General features: G+C 41.7%; 1 protein-coding gene across 3 annotated transcripts in view; it reads left to right on the forward strand.

The window, feature by feature from the left end:
* The first annotated feature begins 275 nt into the window (after positions 1 to 275).
* Plekhm3 (pleckstrin homology domain containing M3) overlaps positions 276 to 20,384 on the forward strand; it is a 151,160-nt gene continuing 131,051 nt past the window's right edge. For 2 of the 3 annotated variants that reach the window (XM_005070565.4, XM_040753447.1), the window contains exon 1: positions 312 to 463. The gene's annotated coding sequence lies outside the window, so the exon portion shown is untranslated. Of the gene's footprint in view, positions 464 to 20,384 lie in introns of all 3 variants that reach the window. The other variant, XM_013113798.3, reaches the window with a different exon arrangement.

Consider the following 20,384-nt stretch of genomic DNA (forward strand, 5'->3'; position numbering starts at 1 on the left):
AAAGCACTTCTTTTCTACTTTTGGAAAGCATTGAATTTGAGAGATTCCCTTAGCTCTGACAACTGCTGACAGCTGGCCCTGTCCCAGTAGGTTCCAAGTGACAACTTTAAGTGCAAACACCCCTTTCTGCGTTGGGAGGAGCGGGGAGGGGACAGAGCCTTTGATAAAGATTGTGTAGCAAACAATGAGATAAGAAGGTCAGGCCACGCCCGGCCGCCTTGCTCCTCCCGCAAGAGGGGCCGGTCCTCGCGAGCAGGAACCCTGTGTGTCAGGGTCTGGCTGCCGGGCTGCCGCGGGGAAGCATTTGAGAGTGGGACCGCCAGAAGCCGCTTGTAAACAGAGCCGGGCCGGGATGGTCGGCGGCTGGAGCGGAGTGGCTGGCGGTGAGGAGGGCGGGCTGCCTGGGTCGGGGCCCTGCGGGGAGTCGGCGGCAGGCCGCGGGGGTGACCGGACCAAAGCCACGGTGAGCATCCGCCTGGCTGCGGCCTCGGGCGGGCGGGTCGGGAGAGGGACGGGATGACACATCCCGGGAGCATCCCGGGGTCGCAGGGATGCTTCCCACGCACCGCTTTCTGCTGTGTTTCGGGCTGGAGATAGCGCGTCATTTGTGGGTGATGAGTGAGGGGATGACACAATCCGCTGGGTTTTTTTTTTTTTTTTTTGTGAATCACGTAAACGCAGAAATTAGAAACTAGTTGCATAAGGTGATCTGTTTCCTGTGTTTTTTGTTTGTTTGTTTTGTTTTTGTTTTTTTTAAGGAACCTCTCCCCGGTGATCATAGAAACCAATCCCCAGCCGAGCTTTTAGCCCCCAGAGAAACGCGACGATCGTTTTCTGTTGACTCTGCCCATTTTGAATGTATAGTAAATGACGCCACAGGACTGATGACAAATTGGTGTTTACGAAAAGCTTACCAAGCTAAAACAAAAACAAAAAAATAAGGAGTTCTGAGGCCCATCCCTTAAGCTGAAACAATTCTGCTGAGTCTGAATGACAAATAGAGACTGGCCTATATATGTAGTTTGCTTTTTAATTTGACAGGTTAAGCAGACTGACCTATGTTGTTGTAAATGTATTTAGTTCTTGCTTTTTTTTTTTCTTTGATCCACGCAAGTAGAGAGAACTATCTTGGTTTTTCCTTTAAAATATTTTGAATAATCCTAACAAATTGTGATTTGTACTTATACAGCACTATAGAGTAGTACCATTATAAGTGATTTGCTTAAAATAAAATACCAAATATTTTTTGTTTCATTTACTGCAAGAAAATACCTTGGCAAAAAAAAATAGGTCTTTAAAAGGTTAATAAACATGTGTTATCTTGGTAACATAATCTAATTTTTAGCTAGGAATCAAATATTAGGTTAAATTGACAAGAAGTATGTAAGTAAATGTCATACACCAAGAAATAATATCAAGGTCTGATGTGTTTGTCTTTATAGTAAATGCTTTCACAATGCCATGTTCTAGCAAGACCTTTGAAGTCACATTGCCTCAGCTTAAGTTCTTGTTTGGTCATTTTGTCATTGTGTCATCCTTGGAAGTTTACTCAGTTTTGCTGTTTCCTAATCTGTAGAATGGGAATAATAGCCACCTCATCAAGGATTTAATGAGGATTACTCTCTATGTAACCCTGCCTAGCCTGGAAATTCCTGTGTAGACCAGGCTGGCCCCAAACTCACAGAGATCCGCCTGCCTCTCCTGGGATGCACCACCATGTGTGTCATGTAATAGAACATAGTCCGGTAGTAATGTCCTATATGCATAGGTTCTGGGGATTAGCAAAAATGTTGGAAGAGGGACAGTTTGGAACTACAACTGTCCTAGAGTCTTAGGTGTCAATGGATGTACCACCATGCCTGGCAAGTTGATATTTTTAAGTGCCTGGAACAGCCACTAGACTGGGCATTTGATGACTATCAAATATTCCAGTATTGAAAAGCAGATAGGTAATTATCAAGTGCCTGGGGAGGGATGGAAGAGGAAGTTCTTATTGAATGGGTCGAGACATGGAAAGACCTGGGGAGATTGCACTGCACGATAATGATGGACTTAGTACACTTAATAATAGTTACTTTGGTAAATTTTATGTTTTGAGTATTTTACTACAATTAAAATGTTCCAGCACTAGTATTCTTTTTTTTCCCACAAATAAAAATATTTCATTATAGAAAAAGCATCCCATACACAGGATTCTGTACACACTGGTAGGTGAACAAGTGTATCTTCAAATGTAAATACAAAGTAAGAGGCAAAACCTCAAGCATTTTGTCTTTAGGAGAAAATGTAATTTTCCAGAAATGATCCCATCCAGACATAAAAGTGGCTCTGCCTCTTGGGAAGGGGGCAGCATCCTGCTGTGCTCCCTGCACCCACCTCAGAAATTGCAGATGGCAACAAGTGTGCCACTGAAACTTCTAGCATAAAACGAACTGAGCCAGCACCAGTATTCTATATACAGAATTTTTATTACCACACATCAGCCTTTATTGCTGTAAAAGTATAGCTTATGGCATTTCATTTGTTAGGTTCATGCACTGAAGATTTATCATAAATCATACAAATTATAAAAATTGACACCTAAGACAATGGATCAGTTGTAGTTCCAAACTATCCTTCCAACATTTTTGCTCCTCCCCAGAACCTGTGCATATAAGATGTTACTACCTGACTGTGTTATATTACATGACACACGTGAAAGCGGAATGGTGAAATCATCAAGGTGGGTCTAATTACAAGTGCCCATAAAACAGTGTAGAGTTTTCTGTTGCTGGGAAGTCATAGGAAGACACAACATACTGTAGCTGGTTTAGAGATGGATGATACCTGTGAGTGGGAATTCAGGCAGTCTTGAGGAATTTGGAAGGCCTAAAACTACCAAGACCAGCACGAAGCTACAAAAACCTGGATTTTTGTCAACAATCCAGCTAAGTTTAAAACAGAATTTCGAGATAGGAGCCAGCCCAGTTGAGCTGATGAGAAATATTGTTTAAAGCAATCCAGAGTGTGAAGATCTGTTGTGTTATGATAGGAAAGTAATACAGGATCTAGCAGAAAAATGAACATAAGAAACTAACAGACAGACGTAAATGGAGTTTTCCTGTCCCAACTGGTCCCAAATAACTGACATATAGGCTGAATATATGAATATAAATGCTCTGCCAATAGCTCAGGCTTACTACTAACTAGCTCTTACGTTTAAATTAACCCATTTTCGAGTATTCTATGTTTTACCATGTGGCTCTGTCCTCTAGCATCTTGCTTCTTCTTAGTCTCCTAGCAACTCCTGACTCCATCCTTCTTCCCTCTCCCCCGCCCAGCATTTTCAGTTTGACTTTCTGATCTAACCTTATTCTGCCTTATTCAGTCAGCTTTTTTTTTTTATTAACCAGTGCAAGTAATAAGTATGCACAGCATACAAAAGGATTATTTCACAGCAGACTGTTATAATGTGGATTTGGGATGTACCTCAAGGCCTGTGTGCTAAAAACTTAGTCCTTGTAGAGGCATTTAAAAAAGGGGTGGGGTTTACTAGAGGTAGGAAGTCTTTAGGACATTGAGGGAATGCCAGCAAAGGGAGTCGTGGGGCTCTGGATCTTCCCTGTTCTGTCTTTTTGTTCAGTGCTCTGTCATGCACTGTGACCCTGATGTGCTGCCTTGCCACAGTCCCAAATGTAACGAGATCGACGACTCATAACTGAAAACTGTGAGTCAAAATAAACCCTTTGCAAGTTGATTATTGTGGGAATTTAATTTTGGCAGTAGTAAGTTAACATACTATCATGGGAATTAGAATTAAATAGCTAATATGTTAAATTGAACTTTTTCTATTAATCAAAGAAATGAAAATGGAAACAATAATAAGGTAATTACTATAGACTTCCAAAGAGTTTTAATTCTCATGTCAAGTAGTATGTCATGGAGCAGACACTCTCAGATGCCGTGAGAGGCAAACAGTTAGTACAGCCTTTCTGAAAATCACTTTGACTGAATATATAAAAAGCCTCAACAGTGCTCCTCCCCATTGACTTAGAAATTCCTATTTTAGAAGTCCAAAGGAACTTATGAGAGTAGTTAAATTCAACGTGATGCTGAATATGCTTTTATGTAGAAAAGAATTGGCAATGGTACCCAGTAACAGGGAAGTAGTCAAATTATGGTTCCATCAAAAGATATACCATAACACAAATCTTACAAGATATTTATGAAGAATTTTAAGAATGGGATAGGGTTCAGTCCTTGCTAAGTGGGAGAAAAACAATAGAGAACTATACGTACAGTATGTCTCAACTAACATCTCTCTTTTCCTTCCTCTCTCTTTTTCTCTTTTGTTCTTTATTATACAGTGCTTTCTCCCCAGCTAGACAGTGAATAAGAGTTGTTTATTTTGCCTTTATTCTTTTCAAAACACTGACAGTGTACTTGTACTTTTTGATAACCACAAAGATCAATAAATGTTTCAAAGTTGCCTATGTTATGGAGAATACATTTTGAATCTAAACACTGCACAAACAATGTGAACAGTAAAGCTCATAAATAACTTAGAAAAATAGCAGAAAGTTAATTTTCAGAAAACAACGAGGTAGAAAATAGTAATACTGTAAGGATTGCATGGTGTTCCTCAGTAGGGCAATAAATTCAAACTTCTGTGGAAAGAACACTAAATGTGTTACTGCAGTACTAGAAAAGAACGCTTATCAATGAAACTTTGCTAAACACCCCTGCTCCTTTGTTTCTTTTTCTTTCCTTTTATTATTAATTTATTTTTTCTAAGACAGGATCTCATGATATAGCCTAGGTAGGCCTGAAACTTGTGTAGCCCAGGCTAGCTTTGAACTAGCCATCTTGTTCATAGCTAAACCATCCCGAATGTTCCTCATCTGAACTGAGCTAGTTATCCTTTTGCCTTTGCCTCTGGAGTTCTGGGATTATAGGCATGTATTGCCACACCTAGCTAAAAGCCCTTGTTTTCTTTAAAATGAATGGATTTAGGTGTTCGGTTACACCTCCAGTTGATGTATACAACCAGCTAATAAAGGATTGAGGGATATGTAATCATTTGACAGAAAAGAAAGAAGAGCTTGGGGCTGGAGAGATGGCTCAGAGGTTAAGAGCACTGACTGCTCTTCCAGAGGTCCTGAGTTCAATTCCCTGCAACCACATGGTGACTCATAACCATCTGTAATGAGATCTGGTTCCCTCTTCTGGCCTGCAGGCATAATGCAGGCAGAACACAGTATATATAATAAATAAATCTAAAAAAATGTTAAAAAAAAGAAAGAAGGAAGAGCTTGTCATTAGGACCTAGACAACCAAGCTAGATGGAAACCAGTACAACACTCGCTACAAGCATCCAAAGCTTGTATGTATTTGTCAGACAGCAGACATTCTGTGATGAGGTCATGCATTTACATATTTACAAGGCAAACTGAGAAATTGGTAATATTCTACCAGTTTCAGAAGGTCTGATTTGTTATGCAGGCTGGTTTTTAGGGTCCTCCCTCTCTAGACGGTTCCCAGGGACACCAGACTGTAGCTGCTCCTTCTCTTTTCCCAGTGACTGGCCCTCTTCTATTTCACATCACCCTCTCCCACACCCTCAGAGCAGGAACAAAAGTGTCTGTTGCCACTGTACTCCTGTGCTCCTGGCCACTGCCAGCTTCCTTACTGGGGAATGTTTACTCCTTGAAAGAAAAGGTATGGAGGAATACCTGGCAAGGAATTGCTTTCTTCATTTTTCTTTTTCTTTCAGAACTGACTTGGTATGTGTTCCAGCTTCAAGTGCAAACCAAATAATTCAGAGAATTTAGCAATAAGTGTGATGAAAGTCTGCTCCTATCTCATTGGCAACTGTAGCCATAAACAAATGCTAAAAAGCCTTCATAGCTTTTCCTGGAGACTATGCAGTAAAAATATGATTTGGTTGATGAGTGTCACTAATCTTGATGGCAGATGAGTTATGAGCAAAAATCAAAGTGAAAATAGAGAGGCAGCTAATTATTTACTTTTGTTTAGTTGAGGTAGGTTCTCTTTAATGTAGTCCTGGCTTTCCTAGAACTCTTTGTGTAGTACAGGCTGGTCTTGAACTCACAGAGATTTTCCTGTGTCTGCCTCGCATGTTCTGGAATTAAAGATGTGGACCACCTTGGTCTGGTGAGAGGCCATTTCATTAAGATGCCAAGAATACTGTTTATATTACTTTTTTTTGTTTGTTAATTTGAGCTTGCTTTCAAATTGGATTCCCCAGTTATATGCAACATTCATGAGACAGGTAGAGGTTTATTTATATCCAGCTATCTTAAGTTGAGTAACTAGTTTATAATTCAGTACAAAGTAAAGCTGCCGTCTTCTATATTTGTCCAGTTTACTTGTAGGTAATTAGCTAATTGGGAAATTGGTGAACACACACATCACTGTGTGGTCTGTAGGTGTGATAATAACCTCGAACATGACACACACAATCCTTGGCTTCATGAAACTTACAGTTCAATAGGGGAGACAGAGAGGAGAACAGGCCCCGTTAAGGATTATGTGATCTCATAATGGAGACAATCAGTATATTATTGGGGAGTATAGGGGCAGGTCCAGATGGGCCTGGGAAGCCAGGGGAAAGTGATTACTCAGCACAGATGTGAAGGCTGGATGAGCTGCAGACACCCTGGGCTGGGGCACTTGGGGAGGAACAGTGCTGGCACTGAGAGGTTAAGGGTGCTGGTGGCGGGAAGGGGGCTTAAAGCCAGTAAAACAGGGAGATTCCAAATTCTTTGCAACTGGAGACAGAATGGGATTGTGGTAGGAATGTAGAGGGAAATTATGAGCTAAGGGCTGGGAGGAAAGTGACATAGGTTCCCCTGAGTAATAGTTTTGCAGAAGACAACAGGGTTTTGATTTCTGAAAGCCTACTTGGGTGGCAGTGTTGTGAATGAGTTGGGAGACTGCCTGGAAGATGACTTGGTGGTAGAGAGACAGGGCGGTGGGTAGATTTGGCAGCTACCACAGAGGTAGGTAGGTAGTTGGTCATTGGTGAGTCAGCTAGAAATACCAGAGGGGATATTCATCTTTTAGGGGGTATGGTCTTTTCTCTGTAGTGAATGTTCGGAGGAGGCAGGCTGGAGGGTAAGTTGAGTAGTTGGTTGTGCATTGTAGGTATTAGGGCATATATAAGAAGCTGTCTTAAATGCTGCCTAGAATATTCTGTTCTCCATCTTCCTCGTGAATTGTAGCTAAAGTCACAGACAAAGAGTAGATCATTAGGGAGAATAGAAGAGATGCTAGACAAAAGACCGATGGGGTATTTGTCACCTGAGCATAGGGACAGCAGAGTAGGGCATCCATGGGCAAGGAGAAAGGGCAGAGGTGGCTGTGCCAGTGGATTCATGAGGGTAGTGTGCAGTGGGTCTTCATAGGTCACACTGCTGAGTGCTCCATCAGATTCGGTGTATGAAGGCTCCTAGATTTGGCCATCTAGAAACTGCCAGAGACCTTTGCATGTAAAGTTTCGCCTGGAGCAGAACCAGACTGCTTCTTGTGGGAGAGTGAATGGAGTAGTAAAGTGTAGAGCCTGGAAGTATAAAGATCAAAAGTTTTCCAGAAACTTAGATGGTAGAGAAAAGAGGGAATGTATTCTACATGTCAAGAAGCTTAAGACGCCCGAGACCTTGATTATAGTTCTTGTTGAGGAGAACTCTTCTTTGTTTTTGTTTAAAAAGTTTTATATACAATATATTTTTGATCATATTCTTTTCTTTTCTCTAACTCTCCCAGATCTTTCTTATCTCCTTACCACCTAACTTCATGCTTGTTCCCTCTGAAAAAACCCATAAATCAGAAAACAAAAAACCTAATAAGATTAAAATACCCAAACAAAACAAGCAGTGTGCAAATAGCAAACACGGAGTCATTTTGTTAGCCAGCAACTCCAGGTCGTGGGGCCTGCCCTAGAGTGTAGTTGGTATTCCCAGTGACCCTCCATTGGAGAAAACAGATTTCCCTTTCCCAGCAGGCGTCAACTACACATAGCTTCTTGTTTAGGAGTGAGACTTGGTATTCACTTCCTCATCTCTGTGCTGGGATTTTTGCCTGGTTTGAGCCTGTGTAATCTTGTGTACCTGTCACAGTCTCTGAGTCCATATATACATCAGTCCTGTTATGCCTGGAAATACTGTTCCCTTGGGGTCATTCACCACCTCTGGTTCTTAGAGTCTTTCTGCATCCTCTTCCGTAGATCCCTGAGCCTGTGGGGGAGGGATTTGATGAAGACATCTCATCTAGGGATGAGTGCTGCAGAGTCTCTCTTGCTGTTGTCCAGTTATGGTCTCTTCCTACCTACTGCAAGAGCTCCCTGCTGCAGGCTGAGTAATACACTGATCTGAATCTGTAGGGCTCTCCTTTACATCATGCAGGGTGTGCATCACTGAACCCCTCCACTTCAAGGCCCCTGAAAAGCAGGTGCAGAGAAGCCCCTGCTGCCTTTAACTCTGCAGAAGGATTTTCTACCAGAGTGTCCTAAGCAGGTCACCATCACTTCCGTTTCCCCATTAGTGTAAAAAGATCAAAAAATGTGCTAATCTTTTCCTTGGTAGCAGATTCCCAGGGGCATCCTGTACCCTGCTTTGGGGGCTCATAAAGCTTAGCATTCTGGTGTTTGGTTAGCACTCCAAAGCCACCTTTGAAAGTACGACATGGATCTTTATTTGCCCCATATTTTGACAAAGTTGCTGAAGTTCAGGTTCAAGAAGTTTGCCCCAGATCACACTCCAGTAGCAGTGCATAGAAAACTGAGACACAAGTCTTCAACTCTCGATCTTGTAGTCCAATTCGACACCTTTCACTGGAGGGTTACGTGTGGTGTCTGCCTTTCTGTTTTGTTTTTGGTGAGTGGAAGTATTAAACTGGCATATTTTTAGTAGATTTAAAATAAGACAAATGTTATCAGTCAATTTTGTTGTTTGAACTTCATATATCCATAAAGGTAGCTTCAAGTTAGCTTTAAAAAGGAATTGTTTATTTGAACATGCTTTAATGTTAAAATATGCTTGGGTTATCTATAGTAGCATCCAGTCTGAAAATTTCTTTTAATTCTTTTGACAGAAACACTTGTTTGCAAGTTCCTTTAAGCAAACAGTTTTACAACTATTTCTATTTGTTTGCTGAATGAAAATAATTTCTTAGGGAAACAGTAAGAGGTTTGGGCAGTTGGGACTATGTAAACATTTCTAAAAGCATTTGTTTAAGTGAAGTCACAGTTATTGTACCCTTACAGACATTCCCAGTAATGTGTCCAAGGTCATAATGAGAACTGAGACTTAGCTCTTTAGAGAAGTCTAGAAACTTCTCATATACTATTCCTTTGAAGAATTTACAATGACACAGAAAGATTATAGAAGTGATATCTATCTATCTATCTATCTATCTATCTATCTATCTATCTATCTATCTATCTATCTAGTTGGTATCAACTATTTCCCTGGGTAGAAGAATGACAGTTATCAGTTAAGTACCAGGGTCATGGGATTAACAAATAAAACAATACAAAATAAATATTAGTTATAGTTGCTGGTGTTTGACACTGAAATTTGAAGCACCAAGTACATGAAATGTCCGTGTATTATTTTAGGGTCATTAATTGACTTTGAATTGCATATGGGACTATGCATTTAGTGTTGATTTTACTCAGGCTATATTACCCAAAACAATCTGACTTCTTTAAATTTCTGTTTCCTTGTAAAGTGGTAGCAATAATGATATCAGCTCCTAAGTGACTTGCTGGAAGGATTTAATAGCTCAGTATACACAAGTAGTTTATAGTAATGAGAGTAATGCCAGCCCCTTAGTAAGTTTGAAGTAAATATTAGTTGTTTATTATTTGTCATTGATCTTAGGCATTATAAGAACTGTATTTTATCTATCCATCCATCTATCCACCCATCCATTTAGTTTTTCGAGACAGGATTTCTCTGTGTAGCTTTGGAGCCTGTCTTGGAACTCACTCTGTAGACCAGACTGGCCTTGAACTCACAGAGATCTGCCTGCCTCTGCCTCCCGAGTCCTGGGATTAAAGGCGTGTGCCACCAACGCCCGGCCACACAGCTTTATTTATTTATTTATTTATTTATTTATTTATTTATTTTTAATGTTTATTTATTATGTATACGGTTTTCTGCCTCCATGTATCCCTGCAGGCCAGAAGAGGGTGCCAGATCTTATTACAGATGGTTGTGAGCCACCATGTGGTTGCTGGGAATTGAATTTAGGTTCTCTGCAAGAGCAACCAGTGCTCTTAACTGCTGAGCCATCTCTCCAGCCCCACACAGCTTTATTTTTAAGCATTTGTTAAACCCATTATTCCACCCTTGACATAAGTCCATCCATATTGAAAGGGACCTCTGCAAGACATCTGTCTCTCTGTAAAGGGTTCAGTACAATGGTGGGCAGGACTCCCTGATAAAGGGTAGCTATTTAAGTGTTAGCTCTCACAAACTTATTATCTAAATACCAGCTCAGATCATTCAACTATCAGTCAGTCAGATCCCAAGAATTTATACATTGCACAATTGGGATTTTTTGTTTCTTTGTTGGGATCAGGTTTTGTGTATGCAGGCTGGTCTCAGACTTACTATGTATGTTGCAGAGGCTGGCCTTAAACTTCTGACTCTCCTGTATCACTGTGCCCATGCTGCAGAATTGTTTTGGAAAACCTATTTAACATTAATGGTAATGGTCCATAGTGAAAATAATTTAAGGAGCTAGAGAGATGGCTCAGTGGTTAGAAGCAGATACAGCTCCTCTGAGTTGGTCCCATTACCCATGTCAGGCAGCTCAACCTCTGCCACTCTAGCTGCAGGGGATCCTATGACTCTAACCACCACAGGCACCTGCACTCACATATATGTACCCACACAGAAAACAAACAAAAATGATCTTTAAAACATTTAAGGCCAATCAGAGGGATGAAAAGATAGCCTCTACTATTCTTAGTGTTTTAAAACTTTTCCTCTGCCCTGAATGACAGGCGGAGGATTTTCTGGCCTTCACATTGTCCTTATCTTTTCTTATCTTTGAAGTCCAAGAGAGTGTTTTGTCTGCCCTTGCCTGCTGTGTTTGCTTCCTGACTGAAGCGGTTGGAGGCTGATTGGTCATCAAGGTCAGTGTCACACATTGAGTCCTAAAAGGAGAAAGGGGGTTCATGGATGTGGCCTGCCACCATTGAATATGTCTGTCATTTCAGATAGCTGTCTAGGCACCTTTTGCTTAGAGCTGGTCACTGGCCTGGAACCCCTAGGAAACAGTAACAAAGACCCAGCCTCACTTTTTAGCACATTCAAATAAGACAGAAAGAGCAAACAGTTAAGTACTTCTCATGAAGTCCTTTTTAAGCACACCGAAGCTGATAGCTAGGTAACTTTAAAATTCTGCTTTTGTTCATATGTGTGTATTTATGTGTTTGTTTCTTTTGCCTTTGGTTTCTGTTAATCCTGAGTTTTGCCAGAGAAAAATCAATTCCACCATTTTGGCTAAATTAAGCAAGCATTTTATTAAAAATTTAAATACTGACAAGATGGAATTTGGTTAGGACCACTCCTGGAAACTTCAGCAGAGTCACCCCAAGACACGAGTTGTCAGGGCTTATATGGACAAAACTCGTACTTTCCCATGAGGCTTTGCTGTGTTTTTGAAGAACTACAACTCCCAGAATCCCAGGAAGTTACCTGGTCTTTGGGCAGGTGGGGCTTACAGGTTAATTTAGGGTATAATATTTCCTCCTGGGAGGATCCCTGTGTACATATTGTCATTTGACCATGATCTGTTCCTAGTTATTAATGACACTTTCATGTGTTCTCAAACATCCTGTTTAGTTTTGTGTCTGTTTTCCGCAGTTGTTCAACTCTTTGAGTGTAGTTTCTGTGTCTTATGTCTCCACATCTAGAGTAGTGCTTGAGTGCTTGGTCATAGTTTTCGATTCTCTGGGGAAGTACACACATATAATCCGTGCCTCGATTCTTTACTATAAGGTAGCTGGGGGCAGACATAGCTAGGCTGCTCCTTTACAGAGGGTGGCCCACATGCCTTGCATCAGCCTGAATTGCTGCATGCCAGTCAGTTGGGAAGATAGTGCTAGAACAGTAGCTTATGCCTGGGCTCCACAGTTTGTGTTGTGCTCATTGCTTTACTGGTCCCACTGAACAAGCTGGGCAGCTCGGGGCTTGGCTTCAGTCTACTTATTTATGGCTCTACCACTGCGGCACCAGCGAGCTTTAAGGTGATTTGAAAGGTTGCACTTGGGTGGCCCACAGGATTTGGTAATTAGATGGGGATTTCAGAACTTCTTTGTCTTCCCCATGGGACCTTCAGCTGACAATAGATGAGTCATTTTGGTCTCTTTCATCATGGGTGAAACAGTCCCATCCTCCTTCCACCTCTCTCTGTTGAGACCGCTCTAAGTATCTATTAAAGGGTTCAGCAAGCACGTTTTTTATAAACTGTAGTCTAAACTGTGCGTGTGGAAAATGAGTATTTTCAGTAAAACCATGTAATTTTCCCCACAGGTTAACTGAGTTTGTGGCATTATTTGAGAAAAAAGTGAAACTCCAGTTTATATTTGGAAATACCCCAACCCCATTTGCCTCCAGAAAATTCCCAATAGTTATATGAACCAATGATAATCTTTAGGTCCAGGCACTTCCCTAGCCTTTCTGGGCTGTGATGCATATTTGGGGTTCAACACACTCCCTCTTTGTTATGTTTGGTGTTGCCCTTAGTGCCTGTGGTCCGTCCCCGGGTGCACCTGGCTATTATTCCCTGCTGTAGTTAGAGGCTGACTCCAGCAACAAGGACTGGGCTTTTGTGGGGCTGGGGATTAGACCTAGGGCCCGGTGCATGTGAGGCAATTGCTGTCCCACTGAGGTTTGTCACTGGTTCAACGCTCACTGGCTTCCTGCCTCAGCCTCTGTATAGCTAGGTTTACAGTCCTGCACCAGCAGGCTGGGCTAACATGTGGTTCCTGATGGAAGTTGTCACTTCCTACCTCAGTCTCAGGAGAAAGGTGACTGGAGTGATTCATTTGCTTGACCTTTAACCCCTGTTCCCTGCAGGGGAGGCAAGGGGAGATGGGAAGCATCAAGTCGGCAGCATTAGACATTTGCAGAACTGAAATCCGCCTGCCTGTTTTGTTTCTAGGTGTTGGGCATATTAGGATACTGGCAACTTTATGAAAATAGACTTTCCAGTCCAGTGGCTGACTTAGAAGGGTAATAATATTGCTGCCTTTGATAATAGAGCAATCTGAGATTTGAAGTGCTGTGTGCTTATTATATTTAGCTGGATTTCTGGAAAACCATCTTGGGACATCAAATGTCGCAAGAGTTTGCAAGTGGAAAATAATAAACAAGTGCAGAGATGATCTGAAAAGTTTTTTTTTTGAGACAGGGTTTCTCTGTGGTTTTGGAGGCTGACCTGGAATTAGCTCTTGTAGACCAGGCTGGCCTCGAACTCACTGAGATCCACCTGCCTCTGCCTCCCAAGTGCTGGGATTAAAGGCGTGCGCCACCAACTCCCAGCCTGAAAAGTATTTTTGATTGATTTGAAGTATTTCAAAGGGGGACATCTGAGTGCTGGCATTAAAGAGGGCCTGACCTCCAAGTCACTAGAAAATGAGACCATCCAAGTTGCTGAGTGGGTTGCATGCATGTCTACATGTGGGTGGGTCATCACAAAACCTCCCTGTATCCTGCAGTTGTGTTTTTATTTATTTTTATTTTTTTGGTTTTTCGAGACAGGGTTTCTCTGTGGCTTTGGAGGCTGTCCTGGAACTAGCTCTTGTAGACCAGGCTGGCCTCGAACTCACAGAGATCCACCTGCCTCTGCCTCCCGAGTGCTGGGATTAAAGGCGTGCGCCACCAACGCCTGGCGTGTTTTTATTTCTATACAAGGTCTCAGTGAGGTCTTTGGTACCTGAAATTGCCATGTTTTGGTGGTGAGGAAGCTTTCTCTGCTCAGGTAAAATTTAAAAACTTGGATCAACATGAGGTTTTAGAAAGTCAAAGTTTACTAAAGTAAGTTTATATTCAAATATGCTTTTGCCAGAAAAAATATGTATACACTGCTAAGATAAAATTTAAGTGTTTAAAAAATATAGTGTTTTAGAAAGTAAGTAAAATTTTACTAAAGTATGCTTATAAAGAATTCAAATATCTTGGCTGGAGAAGATGGCTCAGAGGTTAAGAGCACTAGCTGTTCTTCCAGAAGTCCTGAGTTCATTCCCAGTAACCACATGGTGGCTCACAACCATCTATAATGGGATCTGGTGCCCTCTATGCAGGCTGAGCACTGTATACATAATAAATAAATCTTTTTTTTTTTTTTTTCGAGACAGGGTTTCTCTGTGGCTTTGGAGGCTGTCCTGGAACTCACTTTGTAGACCAGGCTGGCCTCGAACTCACAGAGATCCGCCTGCCTCTGCCTCCCGAGTCCTGGGATTAAAGGCGTGTGCCACCAACGCCCGGCAATGAATAAATCTTTTAAAAAAAAGAATTCAAATATCCTTTTCCAGAATAGGTATATATATGTGTATATATATATATATATATACACATTCACATATACATATATATGCAAATGTCAGTGTTTTGAAAATGTGCTGTTTGACTGGGCGTGGTGGCACATGCCTTCAATCCCAGAAATGGAGAGGCAGGGCAGATGGATCTTTGTAAGTTTTAGGCCAGCCTGGTCTACAGAGTGAATCCCAGTACAGCCAGGGCTACACAGAGAAACCCTATCTTGAAAAACAAAACAAAAAAGTGCTGTTTGTTTAGTTATTCACTCAACAAATATTTGCTGAGCTCACCAGCTTCTAGATGGAGTTTTAGGTCCAGCGAGCTCTGTAAATGTAGAGCAGTGCAGACTGAGACTCCCAGGTCTAGTAGGTAGCTATGGGCCCCAGGCAGGCACTTGATACTGCTGAGTCTGCGTCCTCACTTGAGAACGAGGATTTTAGTACCCACAGTATACATTGTGAGATTTAGAGAACTAGCATAAAGTAAACTGATACATTCTCCTTCTCTGCAAAGTAGGAGAGGTACCAGAGATACACTGTTGCAGTTTAAAGAAAGATACATTTAGGGATCAAAGGGGGTGTTCAGAACACATGGCAGTGAGTGGCACTTGAAGAGTCCATAGGGATTTAATGGGTAGAAGTGGGCAGAAGGTAGCTTAGTAATGACTACCAGCAAAGTCTTAGAGTTCAAAAAGCATAAGATTTGATCAGTAGTATCTTTGTTCAGAGCAAAAGAGCTGTATACAGAAGGGAAGTGCAAAGTTGGAAAAGCAAATGGAGCCAAGGATACAGAAGGCCTAGACCATCAGGTTAAAGAAGGCCTAGACCATCAGGTTACAGAAGGCCTGGACCATCAGGTTAAAGAAGGCCTAGACCATCAGGTTACAGAAGGCCTGGACCATCAGGTTAAAGAAGGCCTGGACCATCAGGTTAAAGGCTTGGGTCTTTTCAACAGGAGCTTCAGTGAAGGGTTCACTGCTGTTTCCCCATTGTCAATCAGTGCCCAGTCCACAGTGGACACTCGGATAACAGTACAGGTTAACAGTGTAGCTTAGATACATTGAGTATAGTTTTGCCATGAAGTAGGCCAGGTAGAAATTTCCTATACTTAGCTGGAAACATAGGCCCAGAAGTCAGGTCTGAGTTTGAGAATGAAGGCAGAAGTATAAAATTGAAAGCATATTTAAACTGCTTATGTATCTGCAGTCAGTGAAGACGACTCAGGTAGTGCCTGGATTTGGTGAGGAGACCTGTAAGGGAAAGAGGACCGTGTAGCCTGAGACTAAGTGAGTAGACATAAGAGTAGAGTCCCCAAGTGTTAGTGTATTGCTGTGACCAAATACCATTAGGCAACACAGAAAGAAGGAAGGAGGAGGGAGGGAGGAAAGAAGGGAGGGAGGGAAGGAGAGAAGGAAGGGAGGAAGGAAGGATGGACAATTTTGGTTCATTTGAGAGTATAGTCCATCATGGTGTGGGAAAGTCATCTCAGTAAGAGGTGAAAAGTCTGGTCCCATTGCATTCATCCAGGAATAGAGATGAGTTCTGGCATTCCTTTCACCTTCTCTGTTTAATTCTCTCTGGGACCCCTGTGCATAGGATGGTTCAGCTTCCCACCTCTCTGCAAATGATGTCAGATGGAGAAGGAGGTTTGTCTCCTAAATTCAGTTAAGTTGACAATCAAGGTTAACCAAACCAGGGACTGAAGTGACATCTCAGTGAGTAAAGGTGCTTGCTGCCAAACCCTATGACCTGAATGTCACTCCCAGAGCCTGCGTGGTAGAAGAGAACTGACTTAAGTTGTCCTCTGACTTCTACATGTCCTGAAGAGGCCTATGTGGCATTTGTATACATGCATCCACATGTACACACACACACACACACACACACACACACACACACACACACTAGATTTGAAAAGAATTAGTAACACCAGGAAAGTTTGGGCAAAGCTTCCATGAGGGATTGACTAATACCAACAGGGAGGGTGTGGGCTTTGAAAAATAGTAGCAGCTATGTAAGGAGGAGATCACTAATGGCTGTAGAAGTTCCATGGCATGTGGACTTGTGCCAGGTTGTAAGGAATAAATAACAGACCCTTTCCCTTCTCCTCTTCTTCCTCCTCTCCCTTCATCTTCCTTTTTGTGTTCTACTTCACTAATATTTATTGGTATTTATTTCTAGAGAATACATTCAAAGAGACATTAGTACTGAAACTGAATGTACAGTCTTGATTTCTATTGAATATGGGACAAAACCACCCTTTACTACTCATTTTCTTTCACTGAGTTATGATAGTTCATATCTACCAGTATGTCCCAGAATTTCTATGAGCATTTGCTACTATGCAAATACCTGAGTGTTCATCTCACAGCATAGTGGAGTCTGGATACAAATGAGGCCATTTCCTGCTCATTTCAAGCCTGTAAAATGGGGTTCCACATGAGTCCCAAGCTGTGTGTCTCATCTGAAAGTCCCTGAGTGCTGCTGCCGGCACATCTGTGCTCCGTCAGCACATTGACAGTCTGTGCAAGAGAACTGTAAAAAGCATCATACTTTGTGTTGCTGGTCAGGTTTTCTGCTGGCTCTGTTACATTGTGTAACTCAGAAAATTCCCCATGAGCTCCAACTTTAACCAAAGTAGAGAGCATGTGAGAGCCCTGAGTACTGACCATCCATGTGGTCACCTTGGCTCCCATTTTGAAAAAAGATTGACAGAGCAGGTGATCTGAAGTCTCTGGCAGTGACTTTTTCTTCCCAACCCAGTCGTTTCTGAAAATTGTGCGGTCCCAGATACCTCATTACATTCTGACAAGTCACTTGGAGGAAGGTAGTACCTTTGCCAGCCAGCTCAGGTAGCAGGCATCTGTCTTTGTGTAAGCCAGCCTAGTGTTATTACTCATACCTGCTTCCACCTCTGTATCACAGGACTGCAGTATTCAGCCAGTTCATTATTAGTCTTGCCTAGTGAGCATGCAAACAGGAGATTTCCTTGTTAGAAAATAGCAATACACTGATTCTCCATCCTGTTACATCTCAATACATGCCTGGGATTCTTTGGTTTGAGCTTTTGATTGCCACATTGACAAGTGGACCCCGGTTTTTCTTCCTATATTAAATGGAAAAAAATACTTCCTTGTACAGCAAGAATATTCTGTAATTGGGGCTGGAGAGATGCCTCAGTTATTTAGAGTACTTGCTGGTCTTTCAGAGGTCTGGTTCCCAACACCTACATGAGGCTGACAACCATCTTTAACTCCAGCACCCTCTTCTGGCCTCCATAGGTATCAGACATGCATGAGGTGCACATACATACATACATGCAGGCAACACACACACACACACACACACACAGATCTTAAAAATCTAAAAGAAAATCCTATAGAATCACTGGGTTTGAAAGAAAAATAGTATTAAGTAGTTGATTTTGGTTTCTGACTTTGCCTGTGTTGACCTGATGAATCTTTCTAGGGAGGGATGAGGGGCCTCTGCTTGATGGGGTGAGGTCCAGTGGAAGCTCCTTAATTGTATGGCAGTTTGTATTGTTAATGGCATGCTGGAACAGCTACCTAGTGAACAATCTACATGCAAAGCGATTTGATACCAGCGAGTTTATTGGCTCCAGGTAGCTGAGTAAGGCACCCAGAGGTTAAACGGTTTGCCGCAGGCCACCCAGCAAGTGTGTGGTTGAACCAGATTTAGAACAGAGGTCTAATTAGCTTTTGACTTCCAGCTTGGTGCTAAGGATCACCACTCTGTACCCACACACTGGAGTTCACTTGTCAGGGGAAGGAACACTTCATATTTTGACTTGTCTGCATATGGTACTATTATTATTATTATTTATTATTTAATTTGAAACCAAGTGAGGCAACCTGTAAGAGGTATTAATTGTAGACAGTGAAGTATACTCAAAGACAGTAGAGTACAAGGAAAGATAAAATTCCAAAAAAAGTAAGTGTAGAAAAGGGATTCCTCAAAAGATGCTGAAATAGTGATTGTATGGGAAGGTAAAGGTACTTCCGCTGGCCATCAGATTCCTGACTTTACACTGGGATTTGAGAGACTGACTGGTTGGTCACTGGAGCACAAGTAAACCAAGGGTGTGGTGAGAGCCTGGGGCTATATAAAAAGTTCTTTCTAGCTTTGACAGACATAGGGAGGAGTAAAGAAGTAGGTGGTGTAGGTCACACACACACACACACACACACACACACACACAAGCACATATGTACAACCCCACTGGGTTTGAAATGGTAGGTAAGAAAAGGAATACTGGTAATCCTAGGAGATTAATTTACTGATCTATGTGATGATATCTCTTCTATAAAATGGGAATCTTGTACTTTATGTTCACATGAATGTATTCATTTTTCTTATACAAGATGAAATTGGAAAAACATCCTATTTCACACTTCAGAATTACAAAAACGCATTACATAATTCAAGAAGCTGAAGCTTAACTTAAGACTCAGAAAGAATAAATTCAAACCCTGTTTGCAGCTCAAAACATTGGAAACATTGTGTGACTTTTTTTTTTTTAAAGATTTATTTATTACATATACAGTGCTCTGTCAACACGCCAGAAGAGGGCACCAGATTGAATTGTAGATGGTTGTGAGCCACCATGTGGTTGCTGGGAATTGAACTCAGAACCTCTGGGGGAGCAGCCAGTGCTCTTAACCTCTGAGCCATCTCTCCAGCCCCCATTGTGTGACTTTTTAACAAAATAAATATTAAAACACACAAAGAGTCAAGTTCATAGTCACCACCTCTGTATAAGGGAAGAAGCTGACCACATTCCCATGATCTGCATATGTCATTGACATATCTAAAGGGATAGGGTCCCCTTGGTGGAGTGCTTGCCTGGCATGCTTGAATACCCGTGCTTGATCCCCAGCGTTACTTACAATCAAGTGTGGTAGGGAACATCTAAAACCCCAGAGCTTGGAAGCTGGAGGCTGGGGAATCAGGAGTCAGGGTCATGTGCAGTTTTGTAGTAGATTTGAGGAGCTTGGTAAATAAATAGACAAATACAAGTTTGTGTATACTGGTCTAATTTACATATATTAAATAGTATAGTTTGGTGCTGTTGGTTTAAATATACTTGTTTACTGGCTAAGAGCTAAAAATGAATTGATTAACCATAGTTTTTGAAAAAAAATCACGTCTCTCGACCTTTTCAGCAATGTATAATGGTATGAATTGATAGTTTTACCTATTTATAAGTAGTAAAGAGATGTTGCCTATTTTTATTTGTTCTTTTACTAACGACATATAGGTATATATATATATGTGGCTCCTGGGCTCTTGAAATGCAGCCAGTATGACTGAGGAACTTAGATTTACTGAATCAAATAGCTATATATGATCTCTGTCTACTGTATTGGATTATATCATAATCAAGGTCTATTCTAATTATACCCAACCATTGAGGTCTAGCACACCTCATGTAGTACTCTTTCTGCTCAGGTTGAGCTATGAGGTTTGGAACCTCAGGCCCAGAGAGAAGAGATGATGAACTTTAGAGCCTGCCACTTGGGCCATAATTTTGCCATAGGCTTTTTGCCCCACTTCCAACTCTGTCATGGGCTCATAGACCCTTGATCTTTAATCTCAGGCCAGACCTGTACTCTGAGGCCAGTTTGGAAGCCAGGGAGTTAGGCACTTGAAGTTTTTTTCCAGGAAAACAGGAGAAGTCTGAGGGTCAGAGTCATCATTAGACTTTATAACCTTAGGAAGCACAAGCATAGTGATTTGAACATTCAGGTTTAGTCAAAGAACAGCCTCCTTATCCACTTCTCCCTGTACCTTCTCACCCAACAGACCATGAGAG

This window comes from Mesocricetus auratus, unplaced genomic scaffold (genome assembly GCF_017639785.1).
Source record: "Mesocricetus auratus isolate SY011 unplaced genomic scaffold, BCM_Maur_2.0 Super-Scaffold_100010, whole genome shotgun sequence".
Taxonomy (NCBI): Eukaryota; Metazoa; Chordata; class Mammalia; order Rodentia; family Cricetidae; genus Mesocricetus; species Mesocricetus auratus.